The sequence below is a fragment of the Pinus tabuliformis genome, chromosome 5_1 (genome assembly GCF_031772625.1).
Source record: "Pinus tabuliformis cultivar Carrire ecotype Pingquan chromosome 5_1, CPIR1, whole genome shotgun sequence".
NCBI lineage: Eukaryota > Viridiplantae > Streptophyta > Pinopsida > Pinales > Pinaceae > Pinus > Pinus tabuliformis.
Window position 1 is genome coordinate 767145123 of NC_142305.1, and position 20923 is coordinate 767166045.

Sequence of the window (20923 nt, forward strand, 5' to 3'; positions counted from 1 at the left end):
GAATGTAGTCTGGAAAGAAGAATTGGACCCCTCTGATGATCTAACCAAGCTATCGCAGTATGCAGGAGCTTATTCTGCAGCAACTATTGATAAAGCATCGGAGGTAAGTCTTTTGTTAAAGACTAAGGACCAGGAGATTTGTACATTACAAGCAGAAGTAGCCGAGGCGCGAAACAAAGCAGCACAGGTAGAAGAGCAGTTGCTGGCGCAACAGCAAGCAAACAATGTATTAACCCAGCAACTGTAGACTGAAAAACAAAGGATTGATCAGAGCTCAATCCAGAAGCAGAACGAATTAACGGAAGCATTGGCACAATTGAGAGCAGCAAACGAGCTAATGACAAAGTCAAAGGATGAGCAAATCGCTTGACTATTAGCACAGCTCGAAGATATCAAGGGCACTAAGAAAGTCGAAGATTTCAGAGCAGAGGCAGCTCAAATAAATAATGCATTAATTTCTCAGGTTAGACTCTTGTGCCAACAATTAACTGAGGCTGAGCCATTATGTGAAGTATCTACAGTAGTATGTCAGCAAATTGAAAAATCCAGAAATGAGCTAGATCAGGCCGAAGAAACCATAACCTCATATCTTGATTGGTAAGATACTGATGAGGGAAAAGAAGTAAACTTGCCTAGGATATATGAGCCATTCAAAGACATACTCTTCACGGAATGGAACACTCAGATGATGAAAGCGGAAAGGGCAGCTTCAAGGTGTAAAATGATTGCCAACAATATGATTGATTTGGTCAACAATACACTCTATTGGGCCAACATAATCTCTCAGTGTACACCTGGAAGCATAACCACGGCGAACATGATTGAACAAACAAGTTATCATGTACTGGAGGAAAAGAGAAAGTTAATCACTGGAGTAAAAACTTTAACCTCCCACGCATATTGGCTCTTTCTAATCAAACCGCACACTCAAAGGTCGGCTCTTAAGTGTTTAACAGATGCTCTCAAGTGCCTAATCCCCGACTTTCAGGATGCCACATATGATGCCCAGCTCACGTCGCGTCTCAACACTCCACCGGAAGTAGAGCCAATGCTGGCGATATGTCAGTTGAGGTTTAAAGGCAAAGAGCCCACCGAATGAAGCATTGCTGCCGACTGCCAGATTGCCAAGAAATATGGAGAAATAGTTATTGATGCCAATTTAATAGTTTTCAGTTTTTCTTAGATATTTAGATTAGATTAGTATTTATAGACCCTTTCATTGTTTTGGAAAGGGTCGTAAAATTTTGTAATAGACTTAAAGGCTGAAGTTTTCACTACTGTGCTTCAGCCTATATTCTTTTGTGAAACTCGACCAATAGTCCTTTATTTGACGAGAAGGCTGTTTTATGCATTTGTGCACTATTGTCTCTTGTTTGGAATGCTTTCTGGTTTGAAGGAAGGACTGCGACATAGCAATTTACATAATGGATTGTTGAGCAGCTTACATGGTACTTTTATCTGCATCTGTCCTCTTTCCTTTTATATGAATTGCTGTGTTATTATCTTTTGCTATTGTTGAATACATGTATGCGCTGTAACAACAAATCTTCATTTCATTCCACTATTGGATGTTTTGTGATATGCCTTTCTTTTAATCATGCATGTAGCAATGATATAAATGACAATGTGTAGTAATTCGCTATTATCGCTCTGCATAACTAATTATGCAGAGCAATCTTAAATGGTTTAAACGTCTATGCTTTAGTGTTAGAATCATCTATATGCCTGCCTTAAAGCACAGATTATCAAATGCTACGCTTGGAAAGATTGATAAGTCCCGGGATTAGATTATAGTTAATATATATTTCGCTGATAGTTTTAGTTGTTCCCTTATCACTATCATACCTCATAAATTACTCGTCCATCCCACTTTTATCCATTATTGGGAAACTGGTCCCATTATCCCCAGTCGGAGCCACTATCCCAAACGAAAAAGGAGCTGTACTAAGGTCCGGACCGGGTGGTTTCCCCTTTGTTGTGGCAGCGATTTTCGAGGCCTCAACAAAATTGGCGCTAGAAGGAGGGCCTCAGCTGTGAATGGAACATAAGTCCAAACCTATAAGCCATTCTAAGAGTACTTCGCCCTCCGAATCCCCTCGATCTTCCCATTTGTATACTGGTTCGCCGGTACCCGAACAAGAAGAAGAGGAATCAACTACCACTGCTCAAACCCATCATACCACAGAACAATTAAGTCTTGAATCACCTGAAGTTCAGTCTCTAATCCATAAACTTCAGAGCTTCTCGATTTCACCACAGAAATCTGAGGTATCAGAAAGCAGTGCGACTTCGCAGTTCAACCTCACTCACCCTCTCACCAGACTTCAGAGCGAAAAACTCGGTATTGAACCCACTGAGTTTCCTTTACCTAAAAGGAAAAGGGCAAAGAAAATTACTGAAGGATCTGATAGTGAAGGGCTTTCATCCACCTCCTCCATTGCATCCTCTCCTCTGCGAGGTCAATCATCCACTCCCCCATTGCAAATTGTCGTTCACCAGGGATCAGAAGCCTCAATATCCCAACCTATTCACTCCTCATCTTTAATCCCTTCCCATACATCTGGAATCCCAGCAGTAGTCTCAACCACTGTTGCTATCATAATGGCAGATCCATGGACTAGGCCAGGAGCAGTAAACATGCCTGGACCATTGCATGATCTACCCGATGCTCCCGAAAAATGGCTGCCTAAATTCAATCCAGATGATGGGACCCAGGCTGAAGAACACATCAACAACTTTATGTTAGCAGTTAACCTAAAAGGAGTGACAGAGCAAGATGTTGTTGTAAGACTTTTCCCTTACACTTTACAGGGATCAGCAGGATCCTGGTATTTTTCCTTACCTTCTGGTTCAATTACCAGTTGGAACACATGTCAAGAGCAGTTTCTTACCAAATATGGAGATGATAGGTCCTTAGCAACTTTAATAAATGACCTTTCCAACCTAAGAATAGAGCACAGGGAACCAATAAAGGAGTTTAATGATAGATTTAATAAACTACTAAATAAAATCCCTACCGCTTCTAAACCAAGTGAACAAATCCGAAGCGAATGGTATATCACTGCCCTACCTGCCAACATAGCTATTTTTGTAGACAGGGCTGGCAAACCTACCTTAGCTGAAAACATGAGAGAGGCACTTGCTGTTGAAAAGCGCATCAATGCTCTTGAAAAGAAAGCTGCTCTAGAGGATAGAAAAGCTAAAAAAGTCTCGTTTAAAGAAGATTCCAAGAAGAAAACCCCGAAGGACCCGTATGACATGGAAGGTTTACAAAAGGTCCTTAAAACATTGTCTAACGAAATGGTTGAGATAAAAAAGCAGGTGGCCGAAACTTCAAGCAAAAGACCATTCAGAACTTTTAAGAAAACCGAATCAAAGCCGCCCAATGTTATATCTAACGCTGATTCAGACCAAGAAGAAGAGGAAGAGGAAACACCTTCACAGACCGATGATGAAGAAGAAGTAGCTGAATGCCACGGAATGTGGGATTTTATACTTCCAAACTCTGATATGGAGAATGAAGAAGAAGCCTTTCCGGTTACTACAAGAAGTAAAAGCACTCCTGAACCCGCCCAAGCAACTTCAAAGAAGAGGAGCGCAGGCGCTACTACAGCAAAGGAAAAAGTTCCCCCAAAAAGGTCGCCTGTAGTAGTTCCTCAAAACCAGCCTTCAACTTCTAGTTCTCCTTCAACATCCAAGACTCTAGTGGTATCCGATTCAATGGAATATAACATTGTTGATGACATGAAGAAGACTAAGGCAAATATAACCATGTTTGAACTTAGTAAACTGAAACATCAACAAAAGCTACTCCTCAAAGAATTAAATGTTGTTCCCTCTACTCCCCTTCCCAGTGCAAGAGCTGCCAACGATTCAGGCCAGCCTCCTGCAGGTATGGTTGAAATTACCGATTCAGTTTTAATCGGAGATAAATCAAATTCTCACACTCCACCCTTCCTGCTGACTTATGAGATTTATAATAGAAACCTGCACAACTGCTTAATTAATTCAGGGGCCTCATCTAATATAATGCCAGCTTCAGTTTGTTCTAAGCTGAACATTGAACCCCATAAGTCTGCTATTCATATTGTACAGTTGGATAGGACTAAGGTGCAGGTTGTGGGAGAAATTAATTCTGTAACCATCCGGTTGTCAGCCGACCCCAGAATTGTTCAGAGGATTGACATCTTAATTGCCGACATACCTGAATTTTATGGTTTGATTTTAAGCAGAGATTGGTCCAAAAAACTGCATGGGTATATTTCCACAGATTGGTCACATATGTGGCTTCCCTACAGGGGAAAGCTGAATCAAATAAGGATCGATCGGGAGAAGCATATGACCCATACAGTTGCTGAATTCGAGCAAGAAAACCAACCTGTGGCGTTCAACAACAATATTTTGGGGAACTATTCGTCCGAATCATTCTTTGGCAACTTTGTTGCCCAACCATCTCCTTTTTCAGTTAATCATTTTACATCTCAAATTGAAAATTTTTCACAAACAGATAAGTCCAGATGTTTTAATGATGCTGAGAAAAATGTAGATATTTTTGTTAATACTTCTTTATTTTGGTCTTTATATTTTGATGGCTCTAAGTCCAGTGAAGGCTCAGGAGCAGGTTGCATTTTGGTTAGCCCGCAAGGAGAAAAGACAATGCTGTCTTGTAGGTTAGAATTTGAGTGTACTAATAACACAGCCGAATATGAAGCTTTGGTCCAGGGTTTATATAAAGCAATCGGCCTTGAAGTGCGATATCTAAAAGTGTTCGGTGATTCAGAAATCATTGTTAAACAAGTCAGAAATGCAATTCATTGCCTTTCGACTCACCTTAAGCATTATCAATCGTTAGTGCAGGATCTTACCTCACACTTTTCAGCCTTCAACATTTCTTCCATTCCTAGGTCACAAAATTCAGCAGCCGACCTACTAGCCAATGTAGCTTCTAAGCTTCTACCTTCCGAAGACTACAGCCTTGATAGATTTTCTATAGAATTACTTTTTAGGCCTTCAATTCCTGACAATGTCACTAATTGGAGAGTATTTAACCATGACGAAGATATCTTGCAGTTTCTAACTTCGGAAAAATCCTATGACAATCAAGTCATTGAGGAAGATGATCACGATCTACAGATGAAACAAGCGCCTCAAGAAAATTCAATTCCCAAACCCGTGGTGAAGCTTGAAGACCTTTACGATATCAAAGACAGGTTTAGACCTGTAATTAATGCAAAGCTTCAAAGTTCCACCCTTAGGTTCGAATTAATAAATCTAGGCACTGACAATGCTCCTCAAAACATCAATTTAGGAATAGGACTTTCCCAAGAAGAAAAGGAAGCATTTATTAAACTATTGAGAAAAAACAAATAGGTCTTTGCTTGGAAATATGATGACCTAAAGACATATGATACATCTATTATCCAGCATACCATCCCTATGCTTCCTAATCAGAAACCAATTCAGCAAAAATTAAGAAAAATACATCCAAATTTGGAGGGCCAGATAAAGTCGGAGCTTAATAAGCTTTTGAAAGCCAAAATTATCTTTCCGGTCCGACATTCAAATTGGGTCTCTAATATGGTGCCAGTCAGGAAGAAGAATGGCGACATTCGAATCTGTATTGATTTAAGGAACCTCAATAAAGCGAGCTTGAAAGATAATTTCCCGTTACCTACTATGGAGCAAATTCTTCAATCAGTATCAGGTTCTGAATTGATGTCCTTTCTTGATGGATTCTCCGGATATAACCAAGTTTTGGTTCATCCTGATGACCAGCTTAAAACCACATTCAGAACAAAATGGGGAACTTATGCATATCAGAAAATGCCTTTTGGACTTATAAATGCGGGAGCAACATTCCAGAGAGCCATGGATATGGCCTTCAAAGGGTTGATTAATTGATCAGTAGTCGTCTACCTAGACGATATTACTGTATATTCTAAAAAGAGATATAATCATTTGCATGACTTAAATCAAATCTTTCAGCGATGCAAAAGATATGGTATTTCTTTAAACCCAAAGAAGTCTTTCTTTGCTCTTGATCAAGGAAAGCTTTTAGGATTTATAGTATCCAAAGATGGCATCTATATTGATCCTGATAGGATTAAGGAAATTTCTGAAATCCCTTTCCCACACAATAAAAAATCGATGCAGTCATTCTTGGGTCAGATTAATTTTGTCAAACGATTTGTTCCAGATTTCTCTCAGATTGTATTACCACTTCAGACAATGATCAAGAAGAATTCAGTCTTCAAGTGGGGATTAGAAGAAAAGCAAGCTTTTGATGTTATCAAGCAATCAATAATCAATGCCCCAGCCTTGAATACTCCCAATTTTTCTAATCATTTTACATTGTATACCGTTGCGTCCGATGTATCCTATGCTGCAGTTCTCACGCAGCCAAATGCTCACAACTTGGAAGCACCCATTTCATTTTTTAGCTCAAATCTTCAGGGTGCCGAACTAAATTATTCTGATGTGGAGAAACAAGCCTTTGCTGTGTTCAAAGCAGTTAAACATTACAGGCCCTTTCTTTTGAAAACTCACACGAAAGTAATAGTCCCTTTCCCAGCGGTAAGGCAACTATTAATTCAAAAAGAACTGGGTGAAAGAAGAGCCAATTGGGTCACAGCACTTCAAGAATATGACCTAGAAATAAAGCCAGCAAAGATTGTTAGGGGCCAAGGTTTTTGCAGGATATTGGCAGGAGCATCAAACATTCCTGAATCAAGCGACATGGATCAGACTCAATCAATCAATCAGATAAGTGTCACTGATTCCGAATCTCAATATGCAGATTTGATATTTTATTTGAAAAATGGTTATGCTCCTCCAAATTTATCTTACAAAAATAAAAGGGCCATTAGGTTAAAAGCGAAGAATTTTACTCTCATTGATGATGTGCTTTTCAGACAAAATTATGATTCTATCCTGTTAAGATGTCTTGAGAAACCTGAAGCTCAAAAAGTTTTACAGGAGCTACATGATGGGCCAGCGGGAGGACATTTTGGAGCGGACACAACAGCCCACAAAGTCATTCATGCTGGATATTATTGGCCAAATCTCTTTAGAGATGCTCATGAATACGTAAGAAAATGCTTCAATTGCCAAACTGCTAGTGGAAGACAACGGAAATCAGCTTTCCCCCTACAATCTGTCAACATTGAACAGCCATTTGAACAATGGGGATTAGATATCATTGGAGAGATTACTCCACCATCTTCCAAACAACACAGGTATATCCTCACCGCTACCGATTATTTTACCAAATGGGTAGAGGCTATTCCTTTGAAGGCAGCAAATTCAGAAGCAATCATCGAGTTCATAGACCAATTCATCATTGCCAGGTTTGGTGTCCCAAATGCTCTCGTATTTGATAATGCTTCCTATTTCTCAGGAAATTCTATATATGATTTTTCTATTAAGAGGGGGTTTAAACTGAAATATTCTGCTAATTATTATCCTCAGGGAAATCGTTTAGCAGAATCTACTAATAAGAATCTCATCAAAATCATTAAGCGAACTGTTGAACAGAATCATAGAAACTGGCACAAATCTCTAGTGTTTTCATTATGGGCTGACAGGGTTACACAAAAGGCTTCTATAGGTTCTTCCCCATTTAACCTAGTATATGGAAAAGAAGCAGTATTGCCTACCAATCTTGTTCTACCCTCTTTAGCCCTAGTACAGTACATCGAAGAGACTCCTTCTTCCTCTGTTCAATTTAGACATGACCAAATTCTCAAATTAGAAGAAGAAAGGGAGAAAGCCAGAATCACTCACGCCAAACATCAACAAATGATCAAAGCATCCTTTGACTTAACCTCATCCGATTCCAAACACTTCCAAGTTGGTGACTTAGTTCTCAAATGGGACAGGGCCCATGAAGATAAGGGTAAGCATACCAAATTTCAGAAAATGTGGCTAGGACCATTTCAGATCTGTGAAAAGATAGGCCATTCGACCTTTTTATTGCAAGACTTATCAGGGGTGAGAGATTCTCTCCCTGTTAATGGCCTGATCTTGAAGAAATTCTTTAATTGAGAAGGTGATCCCTTCTCCTCTTTGTAGATTTGTGTAGTTTGTAGGATCGATAGGAAATAAAACTGTAGAGTATCTCCATTGACCTTTGGCTTGGTTTGAAAAAGCTGTCTCACAAAATAATAAAAATATTTGCTTTTAGATAGTAGAACCCTCAACCAAAAGGAATAATTTCTAGGGAACTAGATATCTGTTTGTTCTGAAATCACCACCTAATGTTTTGAAGACTCTTCTCGAAAGGTAAAAGTTCTGTAAATCATTCTTGGTTTTCAAAAACTGGTCTCCAAAGGTCATTCATTATAAGATAAAAACTAACCCATTTTCAGCATCTTCAACTCTTCACCTGTCATCCATTTGCTCTTAAGGAGAAAATTGTTCACCCCATTCACTAAAGTTTATGGTTACTCAGAGTGTAATTCTAAAATATAGAAGATTAAAGATAAGAGGTCTTATTACAAGCCTGCTTACCATGTTCATAGGAAAATAGTTTGACTAACATTACCAATACTGCCTATCATAACAGGGTAATGGCTTGAAATTTCAAGACAAGAGGTCTCATAACGAGCCGGCTTGTTCAGTTAAATTATTATCAGTGAATGGCATTGTCAACAGCTTGCCACCAAACCAGGACAATGGCTTTTTATCTTATCAATGACAAAGAAGAAAAAACAGATGATAAATAAAATATGGGAACATGTTTTAGACTCATTCTGTTAACCACACTCTTATGTGAATGGAAAAGTGAATAATACTATGGTTAAAAGGTATCCCTGTAGAGACTATAAACGTTTGCTGGCAACAGAGGCTCTACCTATGACAGAGGGGTTAATTATAAAAGTTGATTTGGGAAAGTTTTTGTTTTATCATTATAAACCAATAAAGGCCTATTTTAAGACTTAGAATGTATTTATTTTTCTTGAGACCAAAAGGAAAGAAGTTAACAGAATTCACTTGGTTCAGAACGCACGAATATCCAGTTAAATTAGAAGTTTTTCCCTTCTGATAGGGTTTCTAGTCTTGAAAAGCTTAAGTATTTGGATTACTTTCAGAGATAACTGGTTCTTCCAGCGAATCGCCAATTGTTGTGCCCTACAACAACCCCCCATTTCATATCATTCTTATTTTTCAAAAAATTAACATATGGAATGGGTCCCTTTTAAAATTTTGGCATCAATGCTTGCATGTTCAAAAAAGGCCGCACAATCAAACGAGTTTTCATGTATTTAAGCCTTTTTGGGACATCAATGTTTCAAATAATAAATAATCTTTCGTTAATGCGATAAAGCGATCGCAAGATCGCATATCGCAACAACATGAGAGATGCATTCAAATGGCATTTTGGTCTCCGCCGATGCGATATCGCTATCGGCGATCGGCAATGTTACATGCATACCACTAACGGCTCATAACTCATGTCCCGACGCGACGCGATATCGGCGATCGGCTATCGGCGATACCTCATGTGAAACCGCTTTATGATTTAAACCCCGACCCGATGCGATATCGCTATCGGCCGTCGGCAGAATTCGACGCACTTCGGTGAGGCACCCGATTCCTACCCCCGATGCGATGCGATATCGCAATCGGTAACCCCAAACCGTTTTATATGCACCTACTTCTGTTTCCATGCGCTAGCCCGATGCGAGTTCGCTTATCGGCTGTCGGCACGATCATTTGGTGATAATTGTGCAGCACCTATTCCCCGAAGCGATGCGATATCGCTCATCGGTGGTCGGCAGTCTTAAAAGCCATCACTTAAAGCTTTAATTCATATCTGGTTGACAAAAAGCGAATCCCAAAAAGCCGTTAATGCAAGGGATAAGGTAATGTGTGTGTATTTAAAAGATTTTGCCCCTTCGATTAATGAACACCTGCGTTTAACCGCCAGAATATCTGTTGCACGCTTAAGTGAGTCATTCACCCGGATAACGGCGTAATCATCACATTTAATGGGTAGCGGGCCTCAAATCACCATTAATGCATCTGCAATATCCTCTTAGCGATTGGATCCGCAGCCACTTTTGAAAATTAATCTTGGCACGCTTCAAATGATATATCTATCCCACCGTGAAGCGTTATTGCTATTATGTTGTTACGATTTCTCTTGCAATTGTGTAGGATTCAGCTTTTGAAAGAAGCTTAAGCATGATGGGAAAAAGATCCAAGAGGGCTACGGGCTCTACTGTTACACCTGTAGCAGGTCAAGCTGCTGCAAATAGCAAGAAAGGCCTCGTTTCAGACACTACATGCACTGGTCTTAACAAGACCACATGGCAGGGCACATATAATTTACTAGAAGCTGAGCAACCAAAAGTTTCAGGGACAGTGGATACTGCAGACCCACTCAAAAAGTCCGATGCAACTCTCAAAGAGTTGGCCGATTCCTTTCTTCACAGAATAGCCGCCAGAGAACAAGTCCTTCCCTACACTGATGTAGTGCGATGGGCAATTGAGGAAATTCCAATCATTGATAGAACGTTCCACACAAGAGACGGACGGATTTTCGGGTCGTTCAAGCCAGAGCACCAGAGGGAAATGTATCATTTGCCCGAGCCAGAGAAAATCTACAACAAAGACTTCGTGGAGAAGTTTGCAGCTGAAAATGAAGTACCATCTGAGCCCATTCAGGATTGGAGGCAGAACCCGGCCAAACACAAGCACGAAAGCTCGGGTAAGTACTCCGTCGATTCCTTGGCTTCTCCCTATTGCTATGCGGGAATTATGATGTGTAGGCTATGGGGATTACATGATTCTGCCAATTTCGATATAGAAATGGTTCCCCTAATGGAAGCAGCTGTTAATAGTTTTATCATGGATTGAGCCACCATTCTTTCTGATAAATTGACTATAGCTGTTCGGGATTTTAGAGCTAAATCTGTAGTCACCGAAAGGAAAATCCCCCCATTTTATTATAGTGCCTACATTATGGATACATTGTGTTTTAACTCTGAGTTTCCCATCCTCGGTTGGAGATGGACCACCCAAGACCCTTCGCCCATTCATTTGTATCATCGGAAATTGTGGAAGTCCTCTTACAAGGACCATTTGTATCAAATTTGCAATGGTTTTATGGTTCCTATTCATTATTCCATTTTTGATCGGCCTATTCCCAAAATCTCCTGTCTCGCTTCCTTTGACTTACCAGCTGTAGCAGGATGGTTTGGAGAAGAGCACTTTACCTATATTAGGGTTTATGGAAGCCAAGCCAAACCGCATGTTCTCCCTCTATATGTTCCAGACAAACTGTTAGCCCGAGAGATATCCTACCAAATTATGGCCGAGAGTGTAACCCAAACACTCAAGAAAGAGAAGAAGAGGGGCTGGCCCTCTTTTCCCTTAAGGATGGGTGTTTTTACTCTGCATAATCTTCAACATGCAGAAAAGGAGGCTATAAAGATGCAAGCTTTATACCTGCCCACTATGCCAGCCAGACTCTATGATCCACATAAAACTGCTTACAATGCCCTAGAACAGGCCAAACTGACTAAGATTGACCATCAAGAGGATGAGTTTGATGACCTGTTCAGAGCTGCTGATTCAATAAGCCAAACCAAGCAGCTTGCCAAGATGAGATACAATGATGAGAATTTAACTGAGTTCAATAAACTTAGAGAGCAGAGGTTGCAAACTCTGCCTCTGGATTTATCGTCATTAACCTCAGCATCCTCCTCAAGCGGGCCCGGTCAGAAACAGACAAGCCAACCTCCTGTTATAAATAAAGAACAAAATAAACAACAGGAGGAAAGGCAAGAGAAGTAACAGGCAGAGAAGCAGAGAAAGGAGCAAATGGATAAGCAGCAGAAAGAGCAGAAGGAACAAGAACAGAGAAAGCAGAAGCAGATGGAGGAACAACAGAAGAAGGAAGAAGAAGAAAAGCAAAGGAAAGAACTGGCAGATAGGCAGAAAAAGGAATTAGCGGATAAGCAAAGAAGAGAGCAAGAAGAGAAACAGAGAAAGGAGTTAGAAGAACAGCAGCAGAAAGAGTTGGAGGAGAAAAAGAGGTTGGAACAAGAAAAGGAGAAGAGTAAATCCCAGACCTGCATAGATCCTGAATTGCTGAAACAATGGAATCAATTCAATTCCATTATCAGTGGAAAGGAAGGCTCCAAAGACGCACCAGACACCACTTCTTCTCAGGTTCTAAGCGGAACCAGCGGCCCACCCACTTCAAAGGATCTCGAGGTAATCACCAAAGACCCTTCCAATCAGATTGTGCTCCAGGTGGAAGATATTCCTCCCCTGGACGTTTTCTACAGCCCTAGGCACAAAGCAGTTGTTAAGCGCTCAAGCAAGAGACGAAGGCTTGATCAACCTTCCATCTTTCCTGAGCAGACAGTCACGGGGAATGTAGTCTGGAAAGAAGAATTGGACCCCTATGATGATCTAACCAAGCTATCGCAGTATGCGGGAGCTTATTCTGCAGCAACTATTGATAAAGCATCGGAGGTAAGTCTTTTGTTAAAGACTAAGGACCAGGAGATTTGTACATTGCAAGCAGAAGTAGCCGAGGCGCGAAACAAAGCAGCACAGGTAGAAGAGCAGTTGCTGGCGCAACAGCAAGCAAACAATGTATTAACCCAACAACTGCAGACTGAAAAACAGAGGATTGATCAGAGCTCAATCCAGAAGCAGAACGAATTAACGGAAGCATTGGCACAATTGAGAGCAGCAAACGAGCTAATGACAAAGTCAAAGGATGAGCAAATCGCTCGACTATTAGCACAGCTCGAAGATATCAAGGGCACTAAGAAAGTCGAAGATTTCAGAGCAGAGGCAGCTCAAATAAATAATGCATTAATTTCTCAGGTTAGACTCTTGTGCCAACAATTAACTGAGGCTGAGCCATTATGTGAAGTATCTACAGTAGTATGTCAGCAAATTGAAAAAGCCAGAAATGAGCTAGATCAGGCCGAAGAAACCATAACCTCATATCTTGATTGGCAAGATACTGATGAGGGAAAAGAAGCAAACTTGCCTAGGATCTATGAGCCATTCAAAGACATACTCTTCATGGAATGGAACACTCAGATGATGAAAGCGGAAAGGGCAGCTTCAAGGTGTAAAATGATTGCCAACAATATGATTGATTTGGTCAACAATACACTCTATTGGGCCAACATAATCTCTCAGTGTACACCTGGAAGAATAACCACGGCGAACATGATTGAACAAACAAGTTATCATGCACTGGAGGAAAAGAGAAAGTTAATCGCTGGAGTAAAAACTTTAACCTCCGACGCATATTGGCTCTTTCTAATCAAACCGCACACTCAAAGGTCGGCTCTTAAGTGTTTAACAGATGCTCTCAAGTGCCTAATCCCCGACTTTCAGGATGCCACATATGATGCCCAGCTCACGTCGCGTCTCAACACTCCACCGGAAGTAGAGCCAATGCTGGCGATATGTCAGTTGAGGTTTAAAGGCAAAGAGCCCACCGAATGAAGCATTGCTGCCGACTGCCAGATTGCCAAGAAATATGGAGAAATAGTTATTGATGCCAATTTAATAGTTTTCAGTTTTTCTTAGATATTTAGATTAGATTAGTATTTATAGACCCTTTCATTGTTTTGGAAAGGGTCGTAAAATTTTGTAATAGACTTAAAGGTTGAAGTTTGCACTACTGTGCTTCAGCCTATATTCTTTTGTGAAACTCGACCAATAGTCCTTTATTTGATGAGAAGGCTGTTTTATGCATTTGTGCACTATTGTCTCTTGTTTGGAATGCTTTCTGGTTTGAAGGAAGGACTGCGACATAGCGATTTACATAATGGATTCTTGAGCAGCTTACATGGTACTTTTATCTGCATCTGTCCTCTTTCCTTTTATATGAATTGCTGTGTTATTATCTTTTGCTATTGTTGAATACATGTATGCGTTGTAACAACAAATCTTCATTTCATTCCACTATTGGATGTTTTGTGATATGCCTTTCTTTTAATCATGCATGTAGCAATGATATAAATGACAATGTGTAGTAATTCGCTATTATCGCTCTGCATAACTAATTATGCAGAGCAATCTTAAATGGTTTAAACGTCTATGCTTTAGTGTTAGAATCATCTATATGCCTGCCTTAAAGCACAGACTATCAAACGCTACGCTTGGAAAGATTGATAAGTCCCGGGATTAGATTATAGTTAATATATATTTCGCTGATAGTTTTAGTTGTTCCCTTATCACTATCATACCTCATAAATTACTCGTCCATCCCACTTTTATCCATTATTGGGAAACTGGTCCCATTATCCCCAGTCGGAGCCACTATCCCAAACGGAAAAGGAGCTGTACTAAGGTCCGGACCGGGTGGTTTCCCCTTTGTTATGGCAGCGATTTTCGAGGCCTCAACACAAGGAAATCCTACTTCAAGATATTTTATTTGTACTATGAGTTTTGATATATAGGGTTAATAGTTATACTACAATTCCATGCTCATGGTTCCAACATTGCATGGGCAAGCCTATTCCTAATATGCATCGGGTATGTACAAACTCTAAGCTAATCATATTTTATTATTTTTCCTTTATTTTGTATGTATATCTGATGTCTTATTTATTCTCATATGTTTTGGTTGCTTGCATGTTAGGATTCTAACTTGGTTTTCCTCCTATTTTCGTGAATCAATCTATTTGGAACTTTCGAAGTTTACAATCAAGATTTACTTGGTGGTCTTCTCTATCCAGGATTCACGTTTTTTCTACTCTTGTCCTCGGCATGAGGGTGTATCTGAATGATAATATATTATTTTTCGAGCCTAGGGTCATTAGATTTTTGGAGTATGTTTTACAAAATTCATCTATAATTAACTAGTAGCTTTGTTCGCTTGTGATTATAGTAGAAACAATTTTCAAAACTTGCATTTATAATTGTATTACATGATTTTTAATTTTAATTAAATTGGTACCTCCTTAGGCTAAGGGTTTGTACAAATTTTCTAAAATAATAATTTTAAAACTCATTATCGTTACGACCATTTCAAGGGTTATTAATTTAATTTATAAGACATAGATATAATTTTCTATTCATAGTCGTGTCTCGACTCATTGTTTTTCTGGGTAAATATTAAATAACATTGTTAGATGGGTGCCTTTTATTTCCAAGCATTCTTAAATTATTTTACTAAAGAGGATGTCGATTATATTTTTAGTTGGGTCCTTCTTCCTATTATTATAATCATGTTATCTGTGTTTTGGTCTGTTCACTAAGCACAAAAACGTCACTGCCTCTTACATATCCTCTAGATGTATCTTTTAGTCAATGAAAGTTATTACCCACAATATGGTTATGGGTCAATCTAAAATTATACCAAGGGTACTTTGTAAGGCTTATTGTAGTACCCTTTCTGTATAGTTTCTAATTCTGTTCAATTTAGATGTATAAATATTTGCTCCCAGCTAGCGTTGTTTCAATGCTTCTTTTCTGTATACCTTACTTATCATAGAGATTACTTCTCATCTATTATAATATATCTATCCAATATGTTTTACTTAATTATCAAATAGCTTTATATGTGAAAATTACTACTAGTTCTTTGTTCTTGTAAATTCTTTTCCTTTTAAAAGGATTACCATCATTATTGTGGAGGGTATGCGGAACTTGGACTCTTGATGGGACCTGCCATTAGTCCTTCTATTATCACAATAAGCTTCATTTTTTTATTTTTTTAGAAAATGTTGACAGTTGTAGTGTCAACATTTAAATTGTATTAAACAAGGAAATTTTTTGATAATGGGGCTATCAACATTTTTGGAATTCCGATATGGCCTTGAGAAATAATTCGCTAACAACAAGGGTAGCAACATTTTTCATTTTGGATGACAGGACAATTTTAAGCACCAATACCAATTTTCAAATTTAAAAAGTGATGGCTATGTTGACCATGTAAGCATCAACATTTTCAATTAAACATGTCTCCATCATTTTTGAAAGGGTAAAAGTACAAGGTTAATCATTTTTCCATCCACTGTAATAAGTGAAATTTCATTTAACTAAATATTATAATATGATACATATTTTATTTATAATCATAATCTAAAATGACATGATTAGTCACTCGCCAATTGTTTTATCTTGAAAGTATGATAAGTTACCTCGTCTTGTCCTGTAAGTAGTTGGTTGATGTTAGTTTGGGAGCCTTTACACTTGGCATTGGGAGCGATTTTGTTTACAGAGTTTTAGCATTGAATCCCAAGAATACCATGCACCAAAATGGGGAGAGGTGGTAAATCGAACTGGTCTAAGTCCAAGGTGCTGGATTTTCTTGATATTTACCTCAGGATTCTCCAGTTGTTCCAACAGACAAGAAGGAACGAATTATTACACCATTGTTCTGACTACCATAACCTTGTGGCTCAGTATTTTTCACAGGGGTTCGATGGCAACCGTGTGGATGTGGGAGGTTTTTCCTAAGCAGTTACAAAGCAAACCATTGCTGAGGTTGTGACCTTACCAGAAGATGGTGAAAAAATCTTTCACAGTCACATTTTGGTAGGGACTAATGTCTCCTTCTTCTTCAAAGAAGAATTCAGAGGGCATAATTGGAGGTCCGGAGTTTGAAAGGAGTGGGTACAAGACCAATGGTACGTCCCCCTCCGCTTCTGTTAGCAATATTTTTCATGTGAAGGTCGGTATAATTGAGAGAATCTTTACCATTTTTACTTTCTCACTCATCTTGTTGGTCAGATTAGGATCAATCCATGTTTTTATCTGTTAGAAAGCCTTAAACATATGGAAACTAGGTTCAGGGCCCATACTAATCCTTCCTCTCATTTTATATACCACAAAGCCCTGATAAAATTGATAATAGAGAACGAGTTGGCCAAGATAGGAAGGAATTGGAGTCATTTCATTTTTTTGGGAGGTTTTAAACCTCAACCCATTAAGAGAAGAAGAGGCAAATCACGGATTTCCAAAAAGGGGAATAAAGTAAAGAGTCAAGCTCCTATTAAACCCCCTCCTAGCCAAGAAAACCTAGGAGTTCAATCTACCTCATCTAGTTCGAAGATCCCTAAGGTTTACCAGAGGAAAAGTGCCTAGATTCATAAACTAGAACTTGTACCCCATGTGAAGCCACCAGTTGATGTTGACTCTTCTGATGTTGTAACTCCAGCCTCCAAAACGTCCCCTCCAGACACAATCAAAACATAGGACGTTAAGGGAAAAGAACTAGAGGTGGAAAGTAAAGAGGAGGAGCCACTTACTAAGGTATCCAAGTGCTGCAATAGACATACTAGACAAAATAACCAGTTAAGATACAAGATCAAACCTAGGAATAACCCAGATTTGGCTAAGGAGGTGATTGACGTGGACAACATGCCATTGAAGGACCTTATTATTAACAAGAGGAAGAAGGCTACAGGCTCTAGGAAGAGCTGAAGTAGAGAAACTATGAAAAGGGGTCCCATGGAGATAAGGTAGGGTAAAAATTAGAGATTGGAGAAGGTAGATGTATTTCTCAAGGCTGCTAGTACCCTTAGCTAAGATGCCTGGGTATTAAACTTAGAATTTTTGCCTACCTATCTTACGAAACAACTTTTAATTTAACACTGACAGTCAGCCTTACAGATTTTTCATGTAGTGTAATAGTCGGGAGAGCTGACATTCCCATTGTCATCATTTTTGATAGGGCCGACAGTCTACTTGTCAGTTATTTTGGGGTGAAACTATGTGTGCTGGTTGATGGAAAAATGATATAGGGAAAAGTTCAACAATCTTCTTGTCAGCAATTTTGGAGTGCTGACATCTTCGTTGTCTGCAATATTCAACCAAGTAGAAATGTTGACTTCCTAGTTGTCAGTGATTTTGAAAATAGACGAAAATGAAAATGATGATAGTTAGCATGTCAGCGAAAGTTGCAAATGGAAAACTAGTAAAGCTGACATCTACACTATCAATGTTTTTTCCAACAATGCTGAAGAAAAGCAGGATGAACTGAAAAGAGGTTTTGGAGGAGTTGTGGACCTAATTTGGATAGGGACTTGTTTTGCTAGCTAGGATGTTGAGCTACCATTTAGGGACTTGTTCTATTTCCAAGTAGATAGTTCAATAAGATATTTTACCCTACCTAAACAATCAACATGTTTTCCTGTAGTTATTTTAGGAAAAACAAAATATTTTAAAGTTTTATATTTTTACATGCATGAACTTGAAAGACATTTCAGATATCTCAGATTAATGTAATTATTATGGTGACTACTATTGTGAAAGCAGTTATGTACATCTTATATAACAATTTACGAAGAATGAATAAGGGTTGGAAATTAATTTAAAAACATATTTGCAATCCAATATATTTGAGCAATCTTGAATGTATTTGGAGTTTTTAATGAGCGGTTTGTAGGAAACTCATGTGTTGCATCTCCCTGCCAGTATTTATTTGTTATGAAAATCCTCTTTCATGTATAAGAATGTTAGTTTCTAAGATTGGATTTCATTTATGCTCATCTCTTGTATTATCAACCATTAGTATTTGTTCTTCCAGTCATTTATAAACTTTGTTTCTTTCATGTTCCTCTTTCTTCCAATTTCTCGAACAATCAAAGGACTTGTTGCTTTCATGCTTTGTGAAACTTTCTCATTGGATATGTAGTTTCATTTGTTTAAGGAACTGGATTCATGCCAAATGGTATGTTTTGAAAACCACCCAACCAATTTCATCCATAGATCTAAATCTTTGCACCTGAACTCAATTGCAGAAAACCTTCTACTACAGAGACCATAGGGTAGTTGAGTTTTATGGAGAGATCCCTCTTTGGATTGAAGGTTCGATTTTCAACCTAAACGAGGTTTGAGGTTACCTTAGGGTTTTTCCCACAGTTAGGGTTTTCCCTAAGCGATAACATTTTCCATTTCCGGGGAATGAGAAGCATATTTTTCCCCTAACGATTTTATTGTTGAAGGTCAAATATCTGAGGGAAAACAAATATTTGTGTATTGGTTTGGCTGCAAAATGATTTTTATTTTGGCGACTCCACGTTATGATATGAAGGGTTCTTATTGACAAAGTTTTGGCTAATACATCCATTCATAGTCGGAGGAACTCGGATCCAAATCCATCTCAGATTTTGTCAAGCCTAGAAAAGTTGTTCAAGAAAATACTTCCAAGGAAACAAGTATGGTTGATTTAGAAAGATCTTTCTCTCTACCTGCAAAGCATGAAAATTTTGAAGATTTAGTGCTAGATATTAAATTTGAAACTAACTTACTTAGATCTAAGTCCGAGATTTACTTGTCAGAGATTGTTCTAAATCCAATAGATGTTAAGGCCTTTACCCTTGGGCTCTCTATCCCAAAACTAGAGCTTTTACCCCAAGATTTTGAGATTTGGGCTCACTTTCAGAAATTGGAACAAAAAGTCCAGGAAGTTCAAGAACTTGTTGCTAAATCTTTGACTTATCCTTATTTATTTCCATCTTTGTTTACCCCAAATACTCATCTCTCCTCTGGAGGTTTTAAAAAACCTATTCCATCAACTTTCATTCCAACAATATTAGTACCTGTAACTTTTTTTTGTCTTTACTCCTACTGTTAGTACAATTTCACATCGAAGGTCTATGACTTCCCGATATGAACCTTTGTATCTTGGGGGTTAGATCCTGCATGGCCTCCCACATAATTATGGATAGTGTCTTATTCAATTTATTGGTACTGGGTATTATACAACTTAGTAGCATGTAGACAAACTCAATGATTTCATAGATCTAGAAGAAGTTGACCAAGAGGACGTCAAACATAGACTTTTTCACAAATTATGTCAAGTGAGGTAAAGAAATGGTTCAGATATTTATCGTCAGCTGGTATTAATAGCTTCCAACAGTTTGAATAGTTGTTTCTCGCCAGATGGGTAGTGAAGAAAAAACCATTGTAGATTTTAGTTGAGTATAATGCACTCAAAAGAAACCCATGAGAATTTGTACAAGAATTCACAATCATATTTAATAAGACTTACAATTCTATTCTAGATGAAATCAAACCCCATCCTGGTTTGGATTGATTACATTATCTTGATTGCTTTGATGTCGAGTTGGCTTATCAACTCCGTTAAAGAAATCCTGCTACTTTAGAGAGAATACAGAGTAGTGCGATTAGAGTGGAGGCCAAATTGTTGGAAAATAAGGAGAGAATGAAGCTTCAAAGAAGAGTAGGTTTCAAAGAAGAGTCATCCTCATCCCCTGACTTCAAATTTGATTTGATGCTCAAAACTATGGAGAAAATAGTGGATAAGCTGACTCCTCCCTGAGGTGAGAATCAACCTCAAGTCCGAAATCCGAATTTCAGGAGACCCCAGGCTGCTCAAAATCATCCTAGAGAGCAGAAAGCTCCTTAAGAACAACACCCCATTGTTCGACCTCTTTTTCCAAAATCATTTGTAGATGAGGATATTATTGATGAAGAAGATCCTCAGATTGGGTGCTTCGATGACATGAAAACCCAAGTCTTTGCCACTAAAGAAGAACATGACATTTCTGTTGGATGTTCAAGAGAAAAGGACAACATTCATATCTATGATTCAGTTGTTTATCAGCAAGGGTACAATAATACAGTGGCATATTTTCAAAGACATTACAACCTCAGAAACTGGAATGTCCCTATAAAAGCTCTTCCACAAAAGATAACAGTTGAACAACGAGTTGAACCAAGAAAAGAGATATTGAAGAAGCTAGAAGAGCCAAAGAAGGACAATCCAAAAGAAGCAATAAAGGAGACCAAAGATGCTGAAAAATTACAGTCATGTTTTAATATGGAGTCTGAAATCAGTAAGTTGGAAGTGTCCATTCCTTTTGTGAAACTTTTAAGAAATGAGAAATATAGGAAAATAATTTCTAATATGATTAAAAATTTAGAAATTGATTAAGTCAACATAATTTCACAAGATTCTTTGAACCTA